This window comes from Scyliorhinus torazame, chromosome 9 (assembly GCF_047496885.1).
Source record: "Scyliorhinus torazame isolate Kashiwa2021f chromosome 9, sScyTor2.1, whole genome shotgun sequence".
Classification (NCBI taxonomy): Eukaryota; Metazoa; Chordata; class Chondrichthyes; order Carcharhiniformes; family Scyliorhinidae; genus Scyliorhinus; species Scyliorhinus torazame.
Window position 1 is genome coordinate 45,592,035 of NC_092715.1, and position 24,072 is coordinate 45,616,106.

A 24,072-nucleotide genomic window follows, 5' to 3' on the forward strand; every position below is an offset into this window, starting at 1 on the left:
ACTGGGGTTGTAAAGGGAAAGCATAACTTGTTGCCCTACTGTAAACTCAGTGGCGTGTACTGTTTTGTCGAAACAAGCCTTGCTCTGTTACTTCCTGGTTCCAAGTCTCACTGCTGCTGCGAGTTGGGCTGCCTTTATGTTCTGCTCTCGTTGTGTGACCGCGTTTTCATATGTGAGGGCTGTAACTGCGGGGCTGGCCAAATCCAGTCCTAATAAATACTCAGTGCCTTTCATGGGGCGTCCGGTCATGAGGGTGTGGGGGGTGTATCCTGTGGCTGTATATACCGTGTTTCTTAAAAACATTAACGCAAATGGGAGAACTGAATTCCAGGTGCTGTTATTTTGCTGTACCATTTTCCTGAGGGTGGCTTTCAATGTCCTATTCATTTGTTCTACAATACCACTTGACTGGGGGTGGTATGCGATATGGAACTTGTCTAATGTTGAAAATCGTGAGGACGTTTTTCATTACACGTCCGGTGAAATGGGAGCCTTGATCAGACTCTATACTGCGTGGGAGGCCCCATCTTGTAAAGATGTGGTGTGTTAATATTTTAGCCGTTGTCTTGGCCGTATTAGTTCGTGATGGAAATGCTTCCACCCACTTTGTGAAGGTGTCTATGACCACCAACACATACTTGTAACCATTTCTGCATGGGGGTAGGGGTCCTATATAATCTATCTGGAGATTTGTCCAGGGTCCATTAACGGGGCGGGTATGACTAAGTTGTGCCTTTTCAGCATATCTGTCCGGATTGTTCTGGGCACAGATTAAGCAATTCTCTACGTAGTGCGGACATCGATTTTTAAATCAGGCCACCAGCAAAGCGGTCTGGGGTGTGCTAGGGTGGGTTCAATTCCTTGGTGTCCATGATTGTCATGGAAGTGACAAATGATCTGGTTCCTGTCCTGGCTGGGAACTATATAAAGGCCATCCTTCAAAATCACACCGTCGTGTGTGGTGATTGAGTTTTTAAACTTGTCGTAGGGGGCTGGGAAGGTTCCCTTTAAAACTTCCCTGAGTTTCTTGTCCTCTTTCTGGGCCATCGCTAAATCCTAAATGTTGGTCTGTGAGACATGAACTGCGTGTACTGGGTTGCTTTCGGGGGGGGGTTCCAAAAGTAACCATGCCTGGAGCCTGCCTTCGCTAGGGCGTCTGCTTTAACATTACCAGGGAGGGAAGAACGGTGATGACTGCGAACCTTAATTATTCCGTATTTCCTATCCTTCGCTGTCTCTAAGATATGGCAGAGAAATGAGGCTGAGGGTAGGGGTTTACCGTTCGCGGAAACAAATCCTCTTGTTTCCCAGAGTGGTAGGAACTCTGTCAAACTATTGCAGACATGCAAGCTGTCTGAATAGATGTCTGCTGGGGTCGGGAACGAATCTGGGTGGTCGACAATATATGCAATCGCTGCCAGCTCTGCTGCCTGCGAGCCTCAGTGTCCTGGCAACTTCAAGGAAATTTCATCTGGGGAGCGTCCCTGCGCGTCCTCTACATATATACCGCAACTGGTAATTCTCTCTCCATTTAACACTGTGGATGAGCCATCCACATATATCTTCAGGGGTGCGCACGTATCTGTGGGCTGGGGTCTCTGGGGTGTACTACCTGTTTTCCTGGGGGGTGTTTTGGGAATAAATGGGCCTGTGTTGTGTTTCGTGGTGATGATCTCACATTCATGAGGGGCGCCTGCATACTGTAAATTATCGGCAAGGAAGGTGTGGGTTTGGGTTCTCTTTCCCGTGATGTCGCGTCCCTGTAAAAGAAGGGTCCAACGGGCTGCGCGGATTTGGCTGACTGTGCCATCTTTAAGTCGGCCATCTAACAATAGCTGTGTCGGTGTGTGTTCCGTGAGGATGGTGATGGGGTTGAGTCCGGTAATGTAGGCGAAGTATTGTACTGCCCAAAAAAGTGCGAGCAGGTGCCTTTCACAGGCAGAAAATCCTTGCTCTACGGGGTCTAACATGCGTGAGGCGTATCCTATGGGGCGTAACGGGTCATGGCGTTCCTGGAGGAGCACGGCCGAAAGGGTTCGGTCGGTGCTTGCTACAGCGATAGCATACGGGTAATGTGGATCTGGGACCTGTAGTGCGGGGGCTGTGCTGAGTGCTCTTTTTAAAGCGTCCACGGCATCTGTATGCTGTGGAAGCCATTCCCAAGGTGCCTGCTTCATGAGAAGTTCGGAAAGGAGCGCTGCTTTAGTGGCGAAACCGTCAATATGGTTTTGGCAGTAACCAACTAAAAATGACCGGAGGGCTGAGACATTGTGGGGAAGGGGCAATTTGACGATCGAGTCAATTCTCTTGTGCTCGATCTCGCGTATACCATGAGTGATCACTGTTCCCAAGTAAATCACTTTTTCTTTCAGAATTTGGGCCTTCTTGGGGTTGACTTTACAACCAATTTCTTTTAGGAGTGCTAAGAGCTCGGCGAGAAGCGAAATGTGCTCTCCCTTTGTGTCTGTCTGTAGTAACAAGTCGTCTACATACTGGACCAGACAATCGGGGCGGGAAAATTTTGCTAAACCATTTGCCAGCTGTCGGTGGAAAATGGAGGGGGAGTTGTGGAAGCCTTGTGGAAGGCATGTCCACGTGTATTGTTGCCCTTGGAATGTAAAGGGTTTAGCCAATGGAATGGACCGGAAGCCATTACTAATGTCCAAAATCGGAAAAAATTTTGATTGGAGTCCCTGTTTGAGCATGGTCTCGGGACTCGTGGCTACGGTGTGGGCTGCTGCTGGGGTTACTTTGTTCAGTTCCCGGTAATCAATGGTCAGTCGCCATGATCCATCCGGTTTCCTGACGGGCCAAATCGGTGCGTTGTTTGTGGAGGCTACAGATCTGAGTACGCCTTGATCCAACAAACTCTCCATTACTTTGGAGATTTCTCCCTCTGTTTCCTGGGGAAATCCGTACTGCTTCTGGGTTTAGGGTCGGGACCTGTAATGTTCAGAAAGTAAGCCAATTTGCTACAGTCGTGCTTGTGCTGTGCAAATGGTGCTTTATGTTCCTGCAGGACTGCCCTAACCTGTTTTTTTGCACTAATGGCTCGAGGGTCGAACCAGAAGTCTCCTACTGAGCTAATCCTATTTACGTATTCTCCTGCTGTGAGCGTGGTGGGGGCTCGTGCTGCCTTTGCCATTTTCCAGACACACTTGTTCACTGGGTCAAAAGAAAGATTATGGGAGCTCATGAAATCGATCCCAAGGATATGTTCTGCTGTCTGGGGCAGATCAACTAAAACTATGGGGTGCTTAGTCGTGATGTTACCTATCTGTATTGCTATAGGGGCTGTGATGTGTCCCTGTTGTAAATGGCCTGTAAAACCGCTGAGTGTAATGGTATCTGTTGTGGGCCACATGTCTCGCTGAAACATCGTGGAGGAATTGAGTGTGGTACGGGACCCTCCTGTGTCCCAAAGAAATTCTACGCGTTGTCCCCGGACATTGCCTGCTACTACCGGTCTACCGGACTTGTCCCAAAGGGTGTCGCAGACCCAAGTTGGGGAGCCCGAACACCGTCAGTCGGTGCGGTTCATGTTTGTATTCTCTAACGGGCGCTAACGCTATGGATTGGCTTTGCCCTATTCCTGTTTAGGGTGCCTGTCTGTTGGTTTCTCTGCTGCTTCTGGGGTGCGTTGCATTCTCGTGCAAAGTGTCCTAGCTGTCCACAATTATAACATTCTTGAGGTTTTGACTGGTGTTGGCTGTTCCTGCCCTCATTTACCCATGCGGGGTTCTGGTGTGCTTTAACTGGGTTCATCTCTGCCTGCTCTTCATCGAGTGTTATAAATGCGGTTTTGACTGCAATTGATTGCTCCCAAGCGCGGGACAATCCCTTCAAAACCCATTTTTCATTGTGGGCCTCATCTGAGGGGGCATAATTTGCGCAAGCTTTTCATTCTGCTTCTGTGGCGTGGGAGACTAGAATTCGGGTCCATTTGGCCATATTTTCTGGGGACAAATGGGCGCGGGCTAACTCTCCAAAAACTGCAGTGAAGTGAATCCACAAATGTCCAGCAAACGCTGTGGGGTGCTCTGTCTTCTTTTGCCTACACTTATTTAGGCCTTCTACGGGGTCCTCTGTTAAAGCTGATCGCATCAAGGATCGCTGTGTGCATCTCTTGGAGTGTGCCTCCTCCTACATTCTGTGGGTCGGGAAGGGCTGCTACGACTGAAGGGTCGAGGCACATAAGGCATTCCATTGCCTTCATTGCCATTTTCTCTATCTAGGTTCTCTACTGAATTTGGAACAGGGGTGATAAAGTGGTGATGTAAACTGTGAGCTTCACTTCCTCCTTTTCGTCCAGGCCGTACATGGTAGCCTGTTGTTTGACTTTCGTGAAAAATTGGTGGGGGTCTGATGTGGGAAGGAACGGTGTAATTTTTCCACACGCGTCCCGTAATTGGGTCACGGTTAACGGGGTTGTATACAGGAAACTGCTTCTCCTTCTCCTGCGGCCTTGCGGTATGTGGTCACAGGATTCATGGGGGTGTGTTCTGCCTGTTCGGTTGGGGGTTGGGGCGCTTTCCTTTTCTGGGGGTTTTCCTGCGTACCTGTCCCATGTACGTATCTATGGGCAGTCTCATTCAATTCCTGCCAATCGGGGCTGTTTTCATGGGGTCCGAATGTACTTTGAAATCCATTTTGCACGGACAGCAGAGATTGCAATTCTGCAATTTGCTTCCGGCACTTTGCGTGGTCTACGGATCTCTACCTTTGTTCCATTGTGGAAGTATGGAGTGCTCGGAGGGCTGCTTTTAAATCATTGCATTGTTTCTGATATTTCTCAACTTGCTGTTCTGTTTCTTGTCTTACCAGGACCGCACGTTGCGTGTCCTGGTAGGCCTTATCATATTGCATCTGAAAACTGTTCAAATGCCGAGACAAGATTGATGTGCCCACTTGGCATCATCCACCTCTCTGTCCCTTGCTGCTAACTGCTCTTTCAAATCTCGATTCTCTTTCTCTACCTCACTCACGTCTACCTCACTACTTCTGTCTCTCTCCTCTATCTCTCTACGGAGCGTCCTAACGACCTCCTCTGTGCCTCGCAATTGTGCCAAACAGGACACGATTGCCATCAGCTTGCGAGCTTTCCCAAGCTCTTCTTGTGGATCTCTGACAGGTTCTCCCACCAAGTATGTCCGAAACTCCCGGGTCCTGTTTCCTCATTATTGCAAAATTCACGCCAAAGGGGCCATCCTTTCCCTTTGAGATATTTCCTGATCTCATCTTCCCAAACGGGACACTGTCCTACTCTACTGGTCGCTGCGACCTCAAATTCCTGGGGGTTCATAAGGTGTTCCATTGCCTTCATTGCCATTTTCTCTATCTAGGTTCTCTACTGAATTTGGAACAGGGGGTGATAAAGTGGTGATGTAAACACAGGTACAGCTTATGCTAATTTCCGGTCTACAAAACTCCCAACAGTTTTATGCAACAAAATCCCTCAGGTTTACCTTATATCCCTGTTAGTATGCATGTATTAACACACTTTCGAATCTCAAAGGCTTGATCAGTACTGTTTTGACGCTTGTGGTTTATCTTTCTGTTCCCAATTGGATTCTCAATTCAAATTTTGGGTTCTCTCGGAGTGGTTAGGCCACTTCTAAGTCGATTCCCACCAGAGTCGGCAGTAAATGTTGCTAACTTTTAGTTGGCTCTTCATTTGGCTGTTTAATCACATTTGCTGAAGAGTTGCCAGGTATCTTTCGACACCGCCACAAGGTTCAGAACCGAATACTGATCAATGACTCGATGCACCAGTTAGTAAGTTCAAAAGCAATGCTCATTTATTTACACAGTCAAATCTACTCATGCATAAACTCTACAAACTAAACTACCACTAAAGCCTATACTTAGCTTCGGGTGCCCACTCAGTCAGAGGAACAATGGCCGTTGTTCGGTTCTGAGGCTGCTGGGTTGAGCTGTTTACAGGGTAGCAACTAGGAGCGTCTATCTCGTAGCGTGCATTGACTTGGAACTTACTTGGTCTGGTGCAGCTGCTAGGCAGGTCTCTCTCTTCGGTGAGAGCCAAAGCCAAAGGAGGAAGATTCTCCCTTGGGGGATACCTTTTACTGAAAAGGGCTTCGCGCTCTTTTGGGCGGGCCTTGAACTTGGCCTCAACTAATTGGGTCTTTCCCAATCATCTATATCGATTTTCCTCTAATAGAGGGGTGGTTCCCTGATCGCTGGACGTGTCCTGGTGACTGTTAGTCTGTTTTGTCTTAGCTTCTTCTGGCGCCGGGGAGTCTGCCTTAACATTGTGTATCTAAATGTTTCCCTTTTGTCCCCGGAGATGGCTCATTAGTATGTAGATTGCTTGGTATTTTCTGTCCTGTCTGAGAGTTTAAGGTTCTAATCAACAGACAGAGCTTGCACCTGCTTGTTTCTTACCATTGTCCAATTTTCCCTGCATTCTTTGCAAGTGTCCCATTTTGTAATCGGGACGTGGCCATCCCAGGTGGCTACAGTGGATTGGCCACGCTAAATTGCCCCTTAATTGGGAAAAGGAAAGAATTGAGTACTCTGAATTTTTTTTTTTAAAGATTGTCCAGTATTTTCTGTTTTTGTTATAGTATATTTATGCTGACAGGATTACTGGGGAATGGCCAGCTCACGGTGCTTGCAGTGCTGAAATGAATTCCCTGATCCCAAGAAAATAAAGACTCACTTTCACAAGAGTCCATTGGAATGGGGGAGCTGAATTTAGCCTGTTTACATCGGCAGCCAGCTCATGGTCACTGCTCTCCCACGACCTGTTCCAAATGAACACCAGTGCACCTAAGACCTTCCGGTCCTCATCACTCAACACCAGCAATGCAGTGCAGCAGTGCCCCAAGAAAATGTTAATTGTTTATTGTTTGGAGACAGCTTATTTTAATGTGAATCAAATGTTTGCAAATTAGCCTGGAGCTATACAGAACACAAGAAGAATGGAAGAGAATGTGGTGCACAGGAAACGTTACTCTTTTATTCTGCTTTGTATACCTTGAAGATAATTAGTTCAATGTGCTTTGGAGGTTTCTCAAAACCCTTTCTTTGAGAACAATAGCATATTTAATAAAATTAAATGAATACATATTTGACCGCTACCCCTTCACCTCTTCCGCATTGGGAATTAAATTAAAATTCTTCTCTTTGCTAACACTATGCATAAAGTTACTGCCATTGCATCTTTTCTCATAACAAACATTTTCATACTATGTTCCCTGACATATACACCACCAACATGCCGAAGTTGACAAAGTCACCATGAAGTTGAGTGAAGAGGTCAAACCATTCTCAGTGTGTTTTGTTTGGAGGTGTCTGGATAAACTAATATAAAGAGACTCTTTGTAAGTGATTAAACATCAATGTGTGAAGGATATTAATAAAGTAAGTGATAAACATTTATACCTGCTTCTTTGTTGTTCCAGCTTGATCACGTTGGGAAGTTCAAGACCATGTAACTACAGCACTGTAAGTAACAATGCTATTTTTCAGATCTCATGATCAAACGCACCTATCTGCCTTAGGGGCTGAGTTCCTCCTGCCAAAATAGCATTATCATCTTCTTGGTTGGTTTAGAATTAAGAATATTTGGCTAGCAAGCTTGAAATTTCTGATTGCAGATAAGCTAATACAGTGAGCAGGGAACCCATTACAATGTTTCTGATTGTTTTTCCTTGTCAATTTATCACTCCATTGTTCTGAAAGTATTGACTGACTCTTCACTGAGCTTTGCATTCCTGAGACAATTGTCCTCTAACACCTCATCCAAGTGACCATCATTCATATGTGAATCTTTTCAGTGAATGATAGTAGATGCTTGGCTAACCCTTTGACTTGGCTTATCTTCTGCCCGTACAGCAACCTGCAGTTAGATCCTGAATACCTTTTACCTCCTTCACCCAGAGATAGTTGGCGGATCTCCCGAAGGCCGGTCTTCTGTTCACTTCTCCACGCCTCGCGTTCCTGCACTGTCTTTCTCTGTTGCTTGTCAGAGCCTCCCATTTTAACCTCAATGCACAATGAGCAACGTGACTGGGGAAAATAGTGCATTCCCCTTATTTCTCTCGTCTGTGCTTTAGAGAAGCAGAAGTCCACTTCCCAGAGGAACTACCAGCTGTAAGCAATTGCTGTCCCTTGAGGTTCTACCTCTTCTGCCATCACTGCCAAAACTTTGCAGTTCCCTTTACTGACCATTGCTCATAACCCTTCAATAACCATTCAAACAAGGTTAGGGCCAACCATCCCGAGGTCTCAAATGAGCCTGTTACCATGAACCTCGGAGCCCAATTATCAAGCCCCTGCAATTGCATTTGAAAACCTTATTCAAAACATGATTGGAAAAGTGCTTCTATCTTTAATCCTTGCAACTCCCTAGTTGGCCTGCGCCCAGCTCATAGAATCATAGAATCCCTACAGTGCAGAAGGAGGCCATTTGGCCCATTGAGTCTGCACTGGCCTTGCCCCAATTTATTTATCTTTTTAATTCTTTGGACTATTTGTCTTGTAACAGATATCACAAATAATTGTATGAGTATATATGAGTGATTTCAACCAAATGTACTGCTAAGCTACCTGATTATAATTTGCTTCATTTTGAAGAACAGGTAGGAACAGATATAGCACTTGGGGAGAATGGGATCAAAGGCTACGGGGAGAAAGCAGGATTAGGCCATTTAGTTGGATGATTAGCCATGATTGCGATGAATGGCGGAGCAGACTCGAAGGGCCAAAAGGCCTCCTCCTGCCCCAACTTCTATGTATCTATGCATGGAATCACTTTCTGGTCATGATTTATTTAATTTCTTCAGTAGTCAGAGTTTCTGATAAAGTCATAAAGAATCTTTAGGGCGAACATTAAGGAATCAGGAAACCAGTTCTGCTGCAGCTGTGCTGTCTAATAATAATCTTTATTGTCATAAATAGGCTTACATTAACAGTGCAATGAAGTTACTGTGAAAAGCCCCTAGTCGCCACACCACGGCACCTGTTCGGGTACACAGAGGGAGAATTCAGAATGTCCAAATTACCTAACAGCACGTCTTTCAGGACTTGTGGGAGGAAACCGGAGCACCCGGAGGAAACCCACGCAGACACAGGGAGAATGTGCAGACTCCGCACAGACGGTGACCAAGCCGGGAATTGAACCTGAGATGCTGGCGCTGTGAAGCAACAATACTAACCACTGTGCTACCATGTCTCAGGCTTGCTCTTTACTTTCACACTCTGCTGCCAATACATGTGAGGGCTGTTGGGGCAAATGAGAAAAATATGCTTGTTTTCCGCACTTTCAATGGCTGCTCTTGACACATGGGATAAGTTAAGTCCTACACATCATCTGAATTGTGGAAACAGCCTTCATTAAGTTGTGGTAATATGGCAGCACTGCACCCCTGCCACCAAAATCCATGTCACCTCTTCCACAGATGTACGTTCAAGCCTCCTTGTGTAACACAAGTCTTTATTGGTTGTTTTACAAGAAACTGAGTGGAATAGTTTGAACAGTGCCCTTTTTCTCTCTGGGATGCATGTGCCTGCTCCAGCTTTGACAGATGGGATGAAAATTTCCTTTCTCTGCTGCCTGTTAAATGTTCGAGGGAAATGAGTTTGGGTAAACTCAGTTCAGATCCCAAAGGATTGGCTTTCATGGCAAAACAGTCTATAACTCAGAGTTAATTGGCACTAATGGGACAATCTCATTCACAGACTCCACACAGACGGTGCCTGCAAAATGGTAACATCAGGCTGATGCAGTGAGGATTGTTCAACTATTTATAGCAGATTGTGGTCACACAATTAAATGCATTATTTGGTTGTGGATGTAAATGGCGATAGAGCGTCACAAGTTTCATTGACAAACTTTTCCTCATTAGCAGAAAGTGCTGGAAGCACTTTGATGAAAGGTTCACACCTGAAGCATTAGAACATGCGCAACCAAATGAGAATATGTCAAAAATCGCACCAGTTTTGGACAGCAGACTGCCTTCAAAGGAAGCTCTGGGGTTAAAGCTATTATGAAAACAAATCTCCTCCACCTCACTCACCTCACACCAGGGGCGTCATTCTCCGACCCCCCAGCGGGTCGGAGAATGGCCGTTGGCCGCCGTGAATCCCGCCCCCGCCGGTTGTCGAAGTCTCCGGTACCGGATATTCGGCGGGGGCGGGAATCGGGCCGCGCCGGTTGGCGGGCCCCCCCCGCTCGATTCTCCGGCCCGGATGGGCCGAAGTCCCGCCGAGAAATTGCCTGTCCCGCCGGCGTAAATTAAAGTAGGTATTTACCGGCGGGACAAGGCGGCGTGGGCGGGCTCCGGGGTCCTGGGGGGGGGGGCGCGGGGCGATCTGACCCCGGGGGGTGCCCCCACAGTGGCCTGGCCCGCGATCGGGGCCCACGGATACGCAGGCGGGCCTGTGCCGTGGGGGCACTCTTTCCCTTCCGCCTCCGCAATGGCCTCCACCATGGCGGAGGCGGAAGAGACTCTCCCCACTGCGCATGCGCAGGAAACTGTCAGCGGCCGCTGACACTCCCGCGCATGCGCCGCCCGGGATGTCATTTCCGCGCCAGCTGGCGGGGCAACAAAGGCCGTTTCCGCCAGCTGGCGTGGCGGAAATCCCTCCGGCGCCGGCCTAGCCCCTCAATGTTGGGGCTCGGCCCCCAAAGATGCGAAGCATTCCGCACATTTGGGGCGGCGCATTGCCCGTCTGATTGGCGCCGTTTTGGGCGCCAGTCGGCGGACATCGCGCCGTTGGGGGAGAATTTCGCCCCTGATCTTAAAATATTCATTCATCTCAAAGTGCTTCAAGGGCGGCATTGTAGCACAACGGTTAGCACTGTTGCTTCCCAGCGCCAGGGACCCGGGTTCGATTCCTGGCTTGGGTTACTGTCTGTGCGGAGTCTGCACATTCTCCCCGTATCTGCGTGGGTTTCCTCCGGGTGCTCCGGTTTCCTCCCACAAGTCCCGAAAGATGTGCTGTTAGATAATTTGGACATTCAAAATTCTCCCTCGGTATACCCAAAAAGGTGCCAGAGTGTGGAGACTAGGGGATTTTCACAGTAACTTCATTGTAGTTTTAATGCAAGCCTACTGTGACATGAATAAAGGTTATTATTATTAACTTTACAGTATAGATTTACATTTGAAATACAGTGACAAGTTTTTATGCAGTTACCTACAGCTGTGCAAAGAATATCCCATTGAGATGAATAACACTTCATTAAGTCACATAAGGAAGGATTGTTCATTAGGGCAATGGGAGAATTACTTCTTTGAATCATGCAATTGGATTCTTCAACTTTCATGAAAACAGGAAGCTAGCATTTTGCTTTAATATCTCCTCTGAAGACCAGCAGAACGGCTTTGTGTATTGGAATGCCACTCAGATTTTGAACGCAACGCCTGGCTTCTGGTCAAACCTACACTCATCTGACATGCATGGTAGATAGGTGTATGGAGGAAGGGTAGTGTGTTAGTAACTGAGACAACCTGACACGCTTTAATCAGTTTCTTGGTGCTGTGCGGGCTAATCTGCAAGCACTTGTTAGCCACTGGAGGCAGTACTGGGAAAATATTCAATTTACCAGTGCAGTCAACCTTTACCTTGAGTGGTCCAAAATATATTTCCTCAGCCCTTAATCAACCTTTTGGCACATCTGTTCACAAAACATTGCTACAGAATGTTTTGTAGGATTTAAAAACAAATGTTGTGAGTTATATAGAGGAAACTATTTGGAAAATTATGTTTTACCACACATTTTAAGACAAGAACAAAGAACAAAGAACAAAGAAATGTACAGCACAGGAACAGGCCCTTCGGCCCTCCAAGCCCGTGCCGACCATACTGCCCGACTAAACTACAATCTTCTACACTTCCTGGGTCCGTATCCTTCTATTCCCATCCTATTCATATATTTGTCAAGATGCCCCTTAAATGTCCCTGTCGTCCCTGCTTCCACTACCTCCTCCGGTAGTGAGTTCCAGGCACCCACTACCCTCTGCGTAAAAAACTTGCCTCGTACATCTACTCTAAACCTTGCCCCTCTCACCTTAAACCTATGCCCCCTAGTAATTGACCCCTCTACCCTGGGGAAAAGCCTCTGACTATCCAAAGACCCGCATTACTTTGTTGTTGTTCATTGTTCAAAATATTTGACTGCAATTAAAGTCTGGAATTAAAAACCCCACTTGTAAGCATCTTTGTAAGCACTACAACTGAAGTGTGCAAATAATTAAATAGTCATTTGGGAGAAGACAGTGGAGTGCCGTCTCATACACTATAAAGTTGATGTTTCCCCTGACATGACTAAGAAATTGTAATTCATTTTAGTTAAAATAATCTATTATTTTTTTCCAGTGTTTTAATCGTGATGATCAGAATTTAGAGTACAAAAACTAGACCATCCCTTATAGACACTATGGGTGGGATTCAGCAGAAAAATGTTGAGGTCCTACTCCCTTTCAGCCACTGCTCGCCGCTTTCAGGACTCCCCCTCTTTCCACACACCCCCCCCCCCCCCCCAACCTTTTCGGGCCCTTGAACATTCCCCCTCACACTCACACACACAAAACCCTGTTCTTATAGCAAGGTACCTCCAGTCCTGACCCCCGGCACTGCCAAACTGGCACTTGGGCACTGCAGCCTGGAACACTGGCAGTGCCCCTGGCATGTTGGCAATGCCACCCAGGCACCTGCCAAAGTTCCCAGGTGACACTTCCAGGGTGCTAGGCTGGCAGTGCCAATGTTCCCAGGAGTCAGGGGGAGTGCCAGGGTACCACCATGCCCTGTTCCCAACCAACTGGGGGTCTCTAATGGCCTGTGAGACCCCACAAGGTGCCATCACACCTGGTCCATGTTTGTGGAAACCACAAATGTAAATGGCGCTCGAGCGAGGCCTCACAGGTGCAGACATTGACCGCCAGGCGGCGGGAGAAAGGGGATCAAGGGTTATGGGGAGAACGAAGGAGAATGGAGATGAGAAAAATATCAGCCATGATTGAATGGCGGAGCAGACACGGTGGCCTAATTCTGTTCCTATGTCTTATGGTCTTGTAGTCTTATGGTCCAGGTATTTGAATGAGCCAAATGGCTCCTGTCAGGTGGAGCGAGTTGGGTGACTCAAGTTAGGCCCCCTGAGCCCCATTTTGCACAATTAACCCGTTGTGCCCGGATCCACGTCGGGCGCAATGCAGTCCCTAATCACTCCCTTTGACAAATAAATCCTGGGTGAATATTTTGAAATGGTACAGCAACAAGGATCCTTCCATTCAGCAAGTTACTCTCAAAAATGCTCTCAACATAAGGTTATGTTCTTCACAAATTGATGTATTGATAATTATGATGAATAAATATTTTACTGAGTGGATCAGGCATATATGCCATGCAATGAGGAAATGACATTAAGGCAAGAGAATATAACAGTGGGCAGGATTTTTAAGATTCGCTGGGATTCCTGCACCCCCAGCGAGATCATTAACGGTGACCCCACCCCTTCACTGGTAGCCTGACCCCAGTAATTTAATGCTCAGAGGAGCATTAAATGACTCAGGGAAGGACTTTCACCCCATCTGGCCATCTGGGAGGAAGTTCAACTCAGGAAGCTGCTGGTGAATCAAACTAACTGGCAGCTCCCTGTTCCTGGCAGTGCTACTGGGAGTGGTGGCTATCGCCGCCATTGGAATTGCAGAAAATGGATCAGACATGGGATGTTGCATCCCAAAATTGGTTCTCGTTATTCCAATTTTACATGTGGGGAACAGGGAAAACAAGCAGCACATTGTTTCCCCACCCCATTTTCTTTTCTGGCAGCAATGTCATTGATTAACTAATTAAACCATTGTGGACAATACTACATTTGATGGGTTTATATGGGCAATATATTTACATAAGAGAGCAATTTCATTGGATAGTTTTCCTAGCTTAAAATAATCAGATTGCATCGGGATCAATCAAAACTCCGTTGCCAAGGCATTGTTAACAAACTTCAATCATTGGATTAAGCATTTGAGAACCTCAAAGATATTGAAATAGAGGTCTTCTGGTGCGGTGGGTAGCCTCTCTACTTCTGGGCCAGAAGCTCCAAGTTCAAGTTCTACTTTTGGGCTTGATGGCAAAGATGGTGTGTTTATAACTTACCAAATATCTTTATTATCAGCCTGCGAATCCGACCATTATACCTGGCACAACTTTTGCCAGGCATAATCATGGACTAATCCAATGGAAGAACATTGTTTCCAGCACACTTCTAGGACTTGGTACCGCGAGGAAGAGAGTAGTCAGTTAATTGCTGAATGCAGCAACAAACATACGTGCATTTATATAGCATCTTGTCATGTTAATATTTCTCAAAGTACTTCAGACAATGCATTTCTGCAATGTAGGCAGAACCTTGCTTGGATGCATGGATGACATCACTTGGCATGTTGTTTTAATTGTTGCAATGGAAGGCACTGAACTGTGGAAAATTATTTTAATAAAACCATAAATTGAACAGGATTAAGTAAATTGCATTAAATTAGGAAGATCAAGAGGAGTAAGGTAGAAGACAGGCAGTCAACATAAATATATGTGGAGATGCCGGCGTTGGACTGGGGTGAGCACAGTACGAAGTCTTACAACACCAGGTTAAAGTCCAACATGTTTGTTTCGATGTCACTAGCTTTCGGAACACTGCTCCTTCCTCAGGTGAATGAAGAGGTATGTTCCAGAAACACATATATAGACAGATTCAAAGATGCCAAACAATGCTTGGAATGCGACCATTAGCAGGTGATTAAATCTTTACAGATCCAGAGATGGGGTGACCCCAGTTAAAGAGGTGTGAATTGCATCAAGCCAGGACAGTTGGTAGGATTTCGCAGGCCAGATGGTGGGGGATGAATGTAATGCGACATGAATCCAAGGTCCCGGTTGAGGCCGCACTCATGTGTGCGGAAATTGGCTATAAGTTTCTGCTCGCCGATTCTGCGTTGTCGCGCGTCCTGAAGGCCGCCTTGGAGAACGCTTACCCGGAGATCAGAGGCTGAATGCCCTTGACTGCTGAAGTGTTCCCCGACTGGAAGGGAACATTCCTGCCTGGTGATTATTGCGCGATGTCCGTTCATTCGTTGTCGCAGCGTCTGCATGGTCTCGCCAATGTACCACGCTTCGGGACATCCTTTCCTGCAGCGTATGAGGTAGACAACGTTGGCCGAGTCGCACGAGTATGTACCGCGTACCTGGTGGGTGGTGTTCTCACGTGTAATAGTGGTATCCATGTCGATGATCTGGCACATCTTGCAGAGATTGCCATGGCAGGGTTGTGTGGTGCCGTGGTCACTGTTCTGAAGACTGGGTAGTTTGCTGCAAACAATGGTTCGTTTGAGGTTGCGCGGTTGTTTGAAGGCAAGTAGTGGGGGTGTGGGGATGACCTTGGCAAGATGTTCATCGTCATCAATGACGTGTTGAAGGCTGTGAAGAAGATGACGTAGTTTCTCCGGTCCGGGCAAGTACTGGACGACGAAGGGTATTCTGTCGGTTGTGTCCCATGTTTGTCTTCTGAGGAGGTCGGTGCAGTTTTTCGCTGTGGCGCGTTGGAACTGTCGATCGATGAGGCGAGTGCCATATCCCGTTCGTACAAGGGCATCTTTCAACGTCTGTCGATGTCTGTTATGCTCCTCCTCGTCTAAGCAGATCCTGTGTATACGGAGCGCTTGTCCATAGGGGATGGCTTCTTTAATGTGTTTAGGGTGGAAGCTGGAGAAGTGGAGCACTTGTCAGACTACACCCTTCAACCAGACAAAATCAAAGTCCTCAGCAGAGGGCTCAATTTCTGCACCGACCTCCTCAGAAGACAAACATGGGACACAACTGACAGAATACCCTTCGTCGTCCAGTACTTCCCCGGAGCGGAGAAACTACGTCATCTTCTTCACAGCCTTCAACACGTCATCGATGACGATGAACATCTTGCCAAGGTCATCCCCACACCCCCACTACTTGCCTTCAAACAACCGCGCAACCTCAAACGAAGCATTGTTTGCAGCAAACTACCCAGTCTTCAGAACAGTGACCATGACACCACACAACCCTGCCATGGCAATCTCTGCAAGACGTGCCAGATCATCGACATGGATACCACTATTACACGTGAGAACACCACCCACCAGGTACGCGGTACATACTCGTGCGACTCGGCCAACGTTGTCTACCTCATACGCTGCAGGAAAGGATGTCCCGAAGCGTGGTACATTGGCGAGACCATGCAGACGCTGCGACAACGAATGAACGGACATCGCGCAACAATCACCAGGCAGGAATGTTCCCTTCCAGTCGGGGAACACTTCAGCAGTCAAGGGCATTCAGCCTCTGATCTCCGGGTAAGCGTTCTCCAAGGCGGCCTTCAGGACGCGCGACAATGCAGAATCGCCGAGCAGAAACTTATAGCCAAGTACCGCACACGTGAGTGCGGCCTCAACCGGGACCTGGGATTCATGTCGCATTACATTCATCCCCCACCATCTGGCCTGCGAAATCCTACCAACTGTCCTGGCTTGACACAATTCACACCTCTTTAACCTGGGGTTACCCCATCTCTGGATCTGTAAAGATTTAATCACCTGCTAATGGTCACATTCCAAGCATTGTCTGGCATCTTTGAATCTGTCTATATATGTGTTTCTGGAACATACCTCTTCATTCACCTGAGGAAGGAGCAGCGCTCCGAAAGCTTGTGACTTCGAAACAAACCTGTTGGACTTTAACCTGGTGTTGTAAGACTTCGTACTGTGCTCACCCCAGTCCAACGCCGGCATCTCCACATCATGGCAATCTCTGTAAGACGTGCCAGATCATTGACATGGATACCACTATTACACGTGAGAACACCACCCACCAGGTACGCGGTACATACTCGCGCGACTCGGCCAACGTTGTCTACCTCATACGCTGCAGGAAAGGATGTCCCGAAGCGTGGTACATTGGCGAGACCATGCAGACGCTGCGACAACGAATGAACGGCCATCGCGCAATAATCACCAGGCAGGAATGTTCCCTTCCAGTCGGGGAACACTTCAGCAGTCAAGGGCATTCAGCCTCTGATCTCCGGGTAAGCGTTCTCCAAGGCGGCCTTCAGGACGCGCGACAACGCAGAATCGGCGAGCAGAAACTTATAGCCAAGTTCCGCACACATGAGTGCGGCCTCAACCGGGACCTGGGATTCATGTCGCATTACATTCATCCCCCACCATCTGGCCTGCGAAATCCTACCAACTGTACTGAACATAAATTGAGACAGTGAGGTTTTTTTGCATACACAAAAGAAGTGAGAGGCTATTCAAAACTGTGTGGGGTCTATGAGTGACAAGTGGAATCTTTTTGGCCCAAAGAATTTAGAGAATGTTTGTTCCCTCACAAAAGGTTTTGGGGAGATGGACTACTTCATTATAAATCGTGACTGAGGCAGACTATAATATTATTTATGGCTGGGTGGCATGGTGGCACAGTGGTTAGCACTGCCACCTCACAGCTCTAGGGACCCAGTTTCAATTCCGGCATTGGGTGACTGTGTGGAGTTTGCACATTTTCCCCATGTCTCTGTGGGTTTGCTCCAGATGTGCAGGATAGGTGGATTGGCCATGATAAATTGCCCTTTAGTGTCTAGTGATGTGAGGTTAGGTTATGGGAATAGGGCACAGTGAGTGCTTATGGGTAGAGTGCTCATTCGAACGGTTGGTGCAGACTCGATGGGCTGAATGGCCTCTTCCTGCAGTGTCGGGATTCTATGATGTTGTAATTAGATCATTTTTTAAATATAAAAGTACAGAAAGAAAGGAAGTGGAAAGAGGTTACAGAGTTCCAATTAAAAAGTTAGCATTAAGACAAAATGAACTCCTTCTGCAGCATCATTTCTATGATTCTAGGATTTGAAGAAAATGTGCAAAGCAGCAAAATTTCACAATTTACTTGTACATTAATCAAATGCAATTAAATCCATTTAAAAAAATGTGCTTGTGTCAACTTGGCTTGACGCTGGCGCAGTATTGAGGTTGCGCTTTGGGGAGTGGGGGGGGGGAGGAGAAGAAGGAGTTGAGGGAGAAAGAGAAATAGAAAATGAGCACAGCATGTGAAAACAGGGCTTGGAAACGAAGAATAATGGTGAACAACTGAACTCATTTCTGCAACCTGATTGATTTGAATTGCTTCCACTTGGATAAAGGTCCCTGCGCCGTTTCCTCTGCTTATTCAGAAGGCGATGATTCCGGTGACTGGCTAAATGCAGCATCAATGAAGTCAAAACAGCTGAACAAACCCAAAGCTGCTCCACAGAGAACAGAATCTGATATTTCACATTTCATATTTCACATAAGTCGGCATTCAGATTTGCCTGCTCCTACTCATTTCCAGATCCCAAAGATAAAAGGGACGAGCAGGCATTACTTCTTCAGGGACCCTAACCTGAAAGTGGCTCGATTTATAAAAACGGTCTCGACTGTGTAAGAAGCTTCAGATATAGGTAAAGACTATTACACCCATCAAGCCTGTTCTTATTTGATAGATCAATTGCAAACATTTGCATTCATTTTCCATATTCATTGTAGAAAAAGTCATAAGTATCTTCACAGGGGAAAAATACATCACACAGCGACTGGTTCGGGTCCAGAATGCACTGCTCGGAAATGTGGTGGAGGTATATTTGATCGAGGCATTCAAGACTGCATTAGATGATTATTTGGGTTCGAAACAATGTGCAGGGGTACGGCGAATAGGCAGGAGAATGTTGTTGAATCATAATGCTCATTTGGAGAGCCGGTGTAAACACAATGCACCGTAATGATTCTGTCATTCGTCCATAGAATAGGAACAACTTGCATTTATTTGAAATGTTCCAAGTAGGGTTTCCAACTATGATTAAATATATTCCTGGAGATTTCATCACATGACCTTCCCCACACTCCAGTCATTAATCAGTCAAGACATCCATCCTTGTGACTCACTTCTTTCCACCGCCAGTTGGAAAACAAAAAGGCACAATATGCAATTGAACAATGCTGCTAACCAGTCTTTTTCATCTATTCAGCCATGCATTCATCTGGTTTATTCTTCTATTCCAGCTCTCCCCAGCTCATGGAACTGGGAGTAATCCTGAGATTACTATCTTTGATTCCTCCTTTTTAATTTATTTCCTATCTCTTTATATTCGGCTTTCAGGACCTCACCCCTCTTCTTACCTATGTTGTTAGTACCAATATGGAGCACAACCTCTGGCTGTTCATCCTCCCTTTTCAGAATTTCCTGCAGCCATTCAGTGACGTCCTTGACCCTGGCACCAGGGAGGCAACATATCATCCTGGTGTCCTGTCTATGCCCACAGAAACGTCTATCTATTCCTCTTATGATAGAATCCCCTATCACTAATACTCTTCCACATGCCTGCACACATGACCACCCTGGATATTGGAAGGGTCCCTGACTCCCCACATCACACAAGAGGGGCATTCTACAAGGCTGGGTTGCCCTGCAGTGACGTTTACTTAAATTACTCTCTTTAATTTTACTTCTTTTAGTTTAGGGTACATTAAGGACAGTAGAATTACTCACTACTTACTTACTATGGCTGCCGCACTTCTTTTGCTCCCTCCTCAACACACTCCCTCAGTCACCAAATTTCAACATAAGCACGCTGGACAGTCCAAAGCAGCAATTCGTTCATCACCAAAGTCCAAAATAAGTACTCTCCTGCAGTCGAAAGCAGTATCTCTCTCAGTCACAGAACTCCAATTTAAGCATTCTAGTGAAGTTCAATACAGCTCTCCCTCAGTCATGAAGCTCCAACATAGGCACACCACTGCAGTCCAAAGCAGCACTCCCTCAGTCACCAAACTCCAACATAAGGACTCTACTACAGTCCAAAGCAGCACTCGTTGTCACCATCTCCAACTTAAGCACTCTGCTGCAGTCCAAAGTAGCACACCAGTACAGACAAAGTCAGCACTTTTAAGATGGCTGGCTTTTCTACTCGCTGAATCTAGCCTCTGAAAACATGTTTAAGCCAATTATCTAAATAAACTAGTTGCATCTGCAAGCAGAGACTGTATAAGCCCTGTTTTTCAGCTGGACTAAAGCTTGCCTTTTTCCAATGCAAACAGCAAATTTTAGTTAATTGCTAAATTAAAGACAGGCTAGGCTATAGATACAAATTGACCTTTAATTTAAACCTTAAATTCCCTCAGTCGCCAAATTCCAACTTAAGCAAGCTACTGCAGTCCAAAGCAGCAGACTTAGGTCTGTACTGCATGTGTTGCTCTCATTCTGAGTAGCTCTTCAGATCCAACCACTTAACACGAACCCTTAAGGAAGGATAAATTATGGGGGCGATTCTCCAAACTGGAGACAATGGGCGTCATTCTCCGACCCGTTGGCCGCCGTGAATCCCGCCCCCGCCGGTTGCCGAAATCTCCGGTACCGGATATTCGGCGGGGGCGGGAATTGGGCCGCGCCGGTTGGCGGGCCCCCCCCGCTGGATTCTCCGGCCCGGATGGCTGTCCCGCCGGCGTAAATTAAAGTACCTATTTACCGGCGGGACAAAGCGGCGTGGGCGGGCTCCGGGATCCTGGGCGGGGCGTGGGGCGATCTGACCCCGGGGGGTGCCCCCACGGTGGCCTGGCCCGCGATCGGGGCCCCCCGATCTCCACCATGGCGGAGGCGGAAGAGACTCTCCCCACTGCGCATGCGCGGGAAACTGTCAGCGGTCGCTGACGCTCCCGCGCATGCGCCGCCCCGACATGTAATTTCCGCGCCAGCTGGCGGGGCAACAAAGGCCGTTTCCGCCAGCTGGCGGGGCGGAAATCCCTCCGGCGCCAGCCTAGCCCCTCAATGTTGGGGCTCAGCCCCCAAAGATGCGGAGCATTCCGCACCTTTGGGGCGGCGCGATGCCCGTCTGATTGGCGCCGTTCTGGGCGCCAGTCGGCGGACATCGCGCCGTTTGGGGAGAATTTCGCCCAATGTGTTCGCGCCATCGTGAACGCCGTCGCGTTTCACGACGACGTGAAAGGGGCACGGGGATGACCGATTCTGTCCCCCACAGGGGGCCAGCATGGCACTGGAGCGGTTCACCCCACTCCAGCCTCCCTTCCCGGCGCCAAATGGGCGCCGCGCCAACCCGCGCATGCGCAGTTGGGTGTGCCAACCTGCACATGCGCGGGGGACTTCTTCAGTGCGCCGGCCCTGACTCAACATGGCGTGGGGGTTCAGGGGCCCGCCGCGCAACAAAGTAGGCCCGGGGGGGGAGATGGCCGGCCCACCGATTGGTGGGCCCCAATCGTGGGCCAGACCCCATTGGAGGCCCCCCCCATGAAGGAGCGCTTTTCCCCGCCCCACAGGCCACCCCCCGACCCTTCGCGCAAAGTTCACGCCGGCAGCGACCAGTGGTGAACGGCGCTGGCGGGTCTCTGCTTTTTCCACGTGGCCGCTCGGCCGGAGAGTCGGTGGCCCGGCCTCGTACAGCAGCCCGCGACTGGCGCCGAGCCAAACCCGCTGGCGCAAATGGTGCCGATTCTCCGCACCTCGGAGAATCGCGCACTGGCGTTGGGGCGTCGTGGCGCGGTTGCGGCGATTCTCCAGCCCGGGGCGGGGTTCGGAGAATCTCGCCCTATGTACGGCTTCCGTCCCGGTTCTCTATCCAATAATTCCTTCTGGGAAGTGTGAAAGTGCTGATATAGAATGAGAGCGGTATTGCTGTGAAGACTGGCTGTCAAATAGTTGACCAAGGCGCTGAGTGACGGACTGCGACTGTGGACACTTGCAAAGGAGCAGCAAAGGAAAGTGGAAAAATGATGCTGCAAAATTGCTAAAATGGTTCTTGGTAAAGTTGTCAATACATGAATGACTTTTTATGCAGTGCTCTCATTAGAAAGCATTACGAGAAAAATATAATCAAACAGAATTAAAGATTCTGTAACATTCTCGGTGAGTGTACTGAGATTGTACAATATTTTTTTTTTGCCACTCACAGTGTTGATACTCATCTCACCATGATCTAATTAAAAATAAATCATCAGCTCATCTTAATTTACATATAAAGTTAGCATGGTTTTATCAAAGGTAGACGTTTTCTAGTGCCGTGTTACAAATTACAAGATGGTGTAAAAGAGCCTTTTCCTGGCTTCATACACGATTAAAGCAATCACGGTACACCACTAGCATGGCTGGCACTGTGATGTAAACAAACAGGATACCTACTTGCTGTGGCATATGGACATCCACCAAGAGGCATTTTTGCTCTCCGTATTTATTACCAAACTAATTTAAATCTTACCAAACAAGCTTGTCTATTTTTGGGTCATGGATAGACTTTTTCTATTTAATAAAATATTAATTAACTTGGCTAGTTAATATTGATGCCGTTCATTCACAATAGTCCAATAGTCACATTTAACCCACCCATTGATGTTACCAATGCCATCTGACACTGGAGTAGCTCTGCAGCCCGAAAATTAAATTCACAAACTTCTCAACGTTTGTACATGTGCCTATATTTTTTCCTGGCTGTACCGACTTTTCATCCTGGAATATACAATTGGAAGTTCAGGGCAGAATGGGTTGGAATAGCATTAGGCCATCCAACCTTTACATTCTGTCCCACCAATCAATTCGATCAGACTAGCCTGTATCCCAACTCCAGTTATCCACCTTCGATTCATATCTTAGAAAACCTTTGCCCAATAAAAGTCTATTAATCACAGTTTTGAATATCAGAGCATTTTGGGAGAGTGAATTCCTTATTTTTACTGAAATAGGTGCTGCCTCATTGAACTCATAACTGGAGTAGTTCAAGTTTTAAGAATCTACCTTTTGTTCTATATTCGTCCAACAGAAGAAATGGCAGTTCTACTTCGACCACACTTCTTTATCGTTTTCTGCACCTCAATTAGATCACCCTTCGATCTTAAAACCTAAGGGCCAGCAAGTCAAGTTTGTGCAACCTGTGCTCATAATTTAACCCTTTAAGTCCTGATATAATTATGAGTCTGCTTTGAATGCCCTTCAAAGTGAATGTCACCTTCCAGCGTGTGTCCCATATGTCCATATGTTGGATTCTCTACCCTGCTTTACCTAGGTAGCTCAGAGGCATAGTGTTGAATGAAGAACACAAAACTTTGTTAGCGAACAATACCATAAATTTATTACACCACTAACTAAGATTTGTTCACATTCCTAAAGTAGAAGGTTATTGTATAAAACTATGCTATCTCTAACTTACAGAGCTCTCAAGTATACAACTGCTCTCTATTCCTGACATTCTTCCAGATCTCTCCTAACTCTTAACTCTTAATCATCGGGGCAGCACGATGGTGCAGTGGGTTAGCCCTGTTGCCTCACGGCGCCGAGGTCCCAGGTTCGACCTTGGCTCTGGGTCACTGTCCGTGTGGAGTTTGCACATTCTCCCTGTGTTTGTGTGGGTTTCGCCCCCACAACCCAAAGATGTGCAGGCTAAGAGGATTGAACACACTAAATTGCCCCTTAATTGGAAAAAATGAATTGGGTACTCTAAATTTAAAAAAAAAATTAAATTTAAAATAAAATAAAAAACTCTTTATCATCTTCATCTTCTACTGCCAGAATTCCCTAGTCACATGATATTTATATGACTGTTCTGTGGTTCCCTCGAGTGGTTAGAAGCATTATCATTAACTTGTTAACTCTTTACATCCTAGTCAATATACATATCATTACACCATCGAGAGAACAGTACACCAGGTGAGTGTGAACAATGTTCTCTGCAACTAAACAGAACGGTCCCTCTTTTTCTTCCAGCCTTTTTGATTACTATTTGTAACTTTGCACCAGCTTTTCATTATTTAAATACATGGACACCCAATTCTCTTTATATCTATAAGGTTCTTCATCTCTCAGCATTCAAAAAATATTACAATTTGTTTATTTTTGCTTCAAAATGGTTGACCTTGTACTTCCCAGCTTGAACTTGTCTGCCACAATTTTGACCACTTTGATGACCGGTCTGCCAGTTCATAGCTTGCTGCTCCCACCTGCCAAACTAACTGTGTCTCCAAAATTACTGTCATGTTCGAACTTGGATGCATATCT

General features: G+C 47.0%; 1 protein-coding gene across 22 annotated transcripts in view; it reads left to right on the forward strand.

The window, feature by feature from the left end:
- The window catches only part of LOC140429166 (teneurin-3), a 3,593,949-nt gene that overhangs the window by 1,761,829 nt on the left and 1,808,048 nt on the right, over nt 1-24,072 (forward strand). For all 22 annotated transcript variants that reach the window (XM_072515817.1, XM_072515806.1, XM_072515811.1 and 19 more), the window contains exon 5: nt 7,425-7,467. The gene's annotated coding sequence lies outside the window, so the exon portion shown is untranslated. The remainder of the gene's footprint in view (nt 1-7,424; nt 7,468-24,072) is intronic.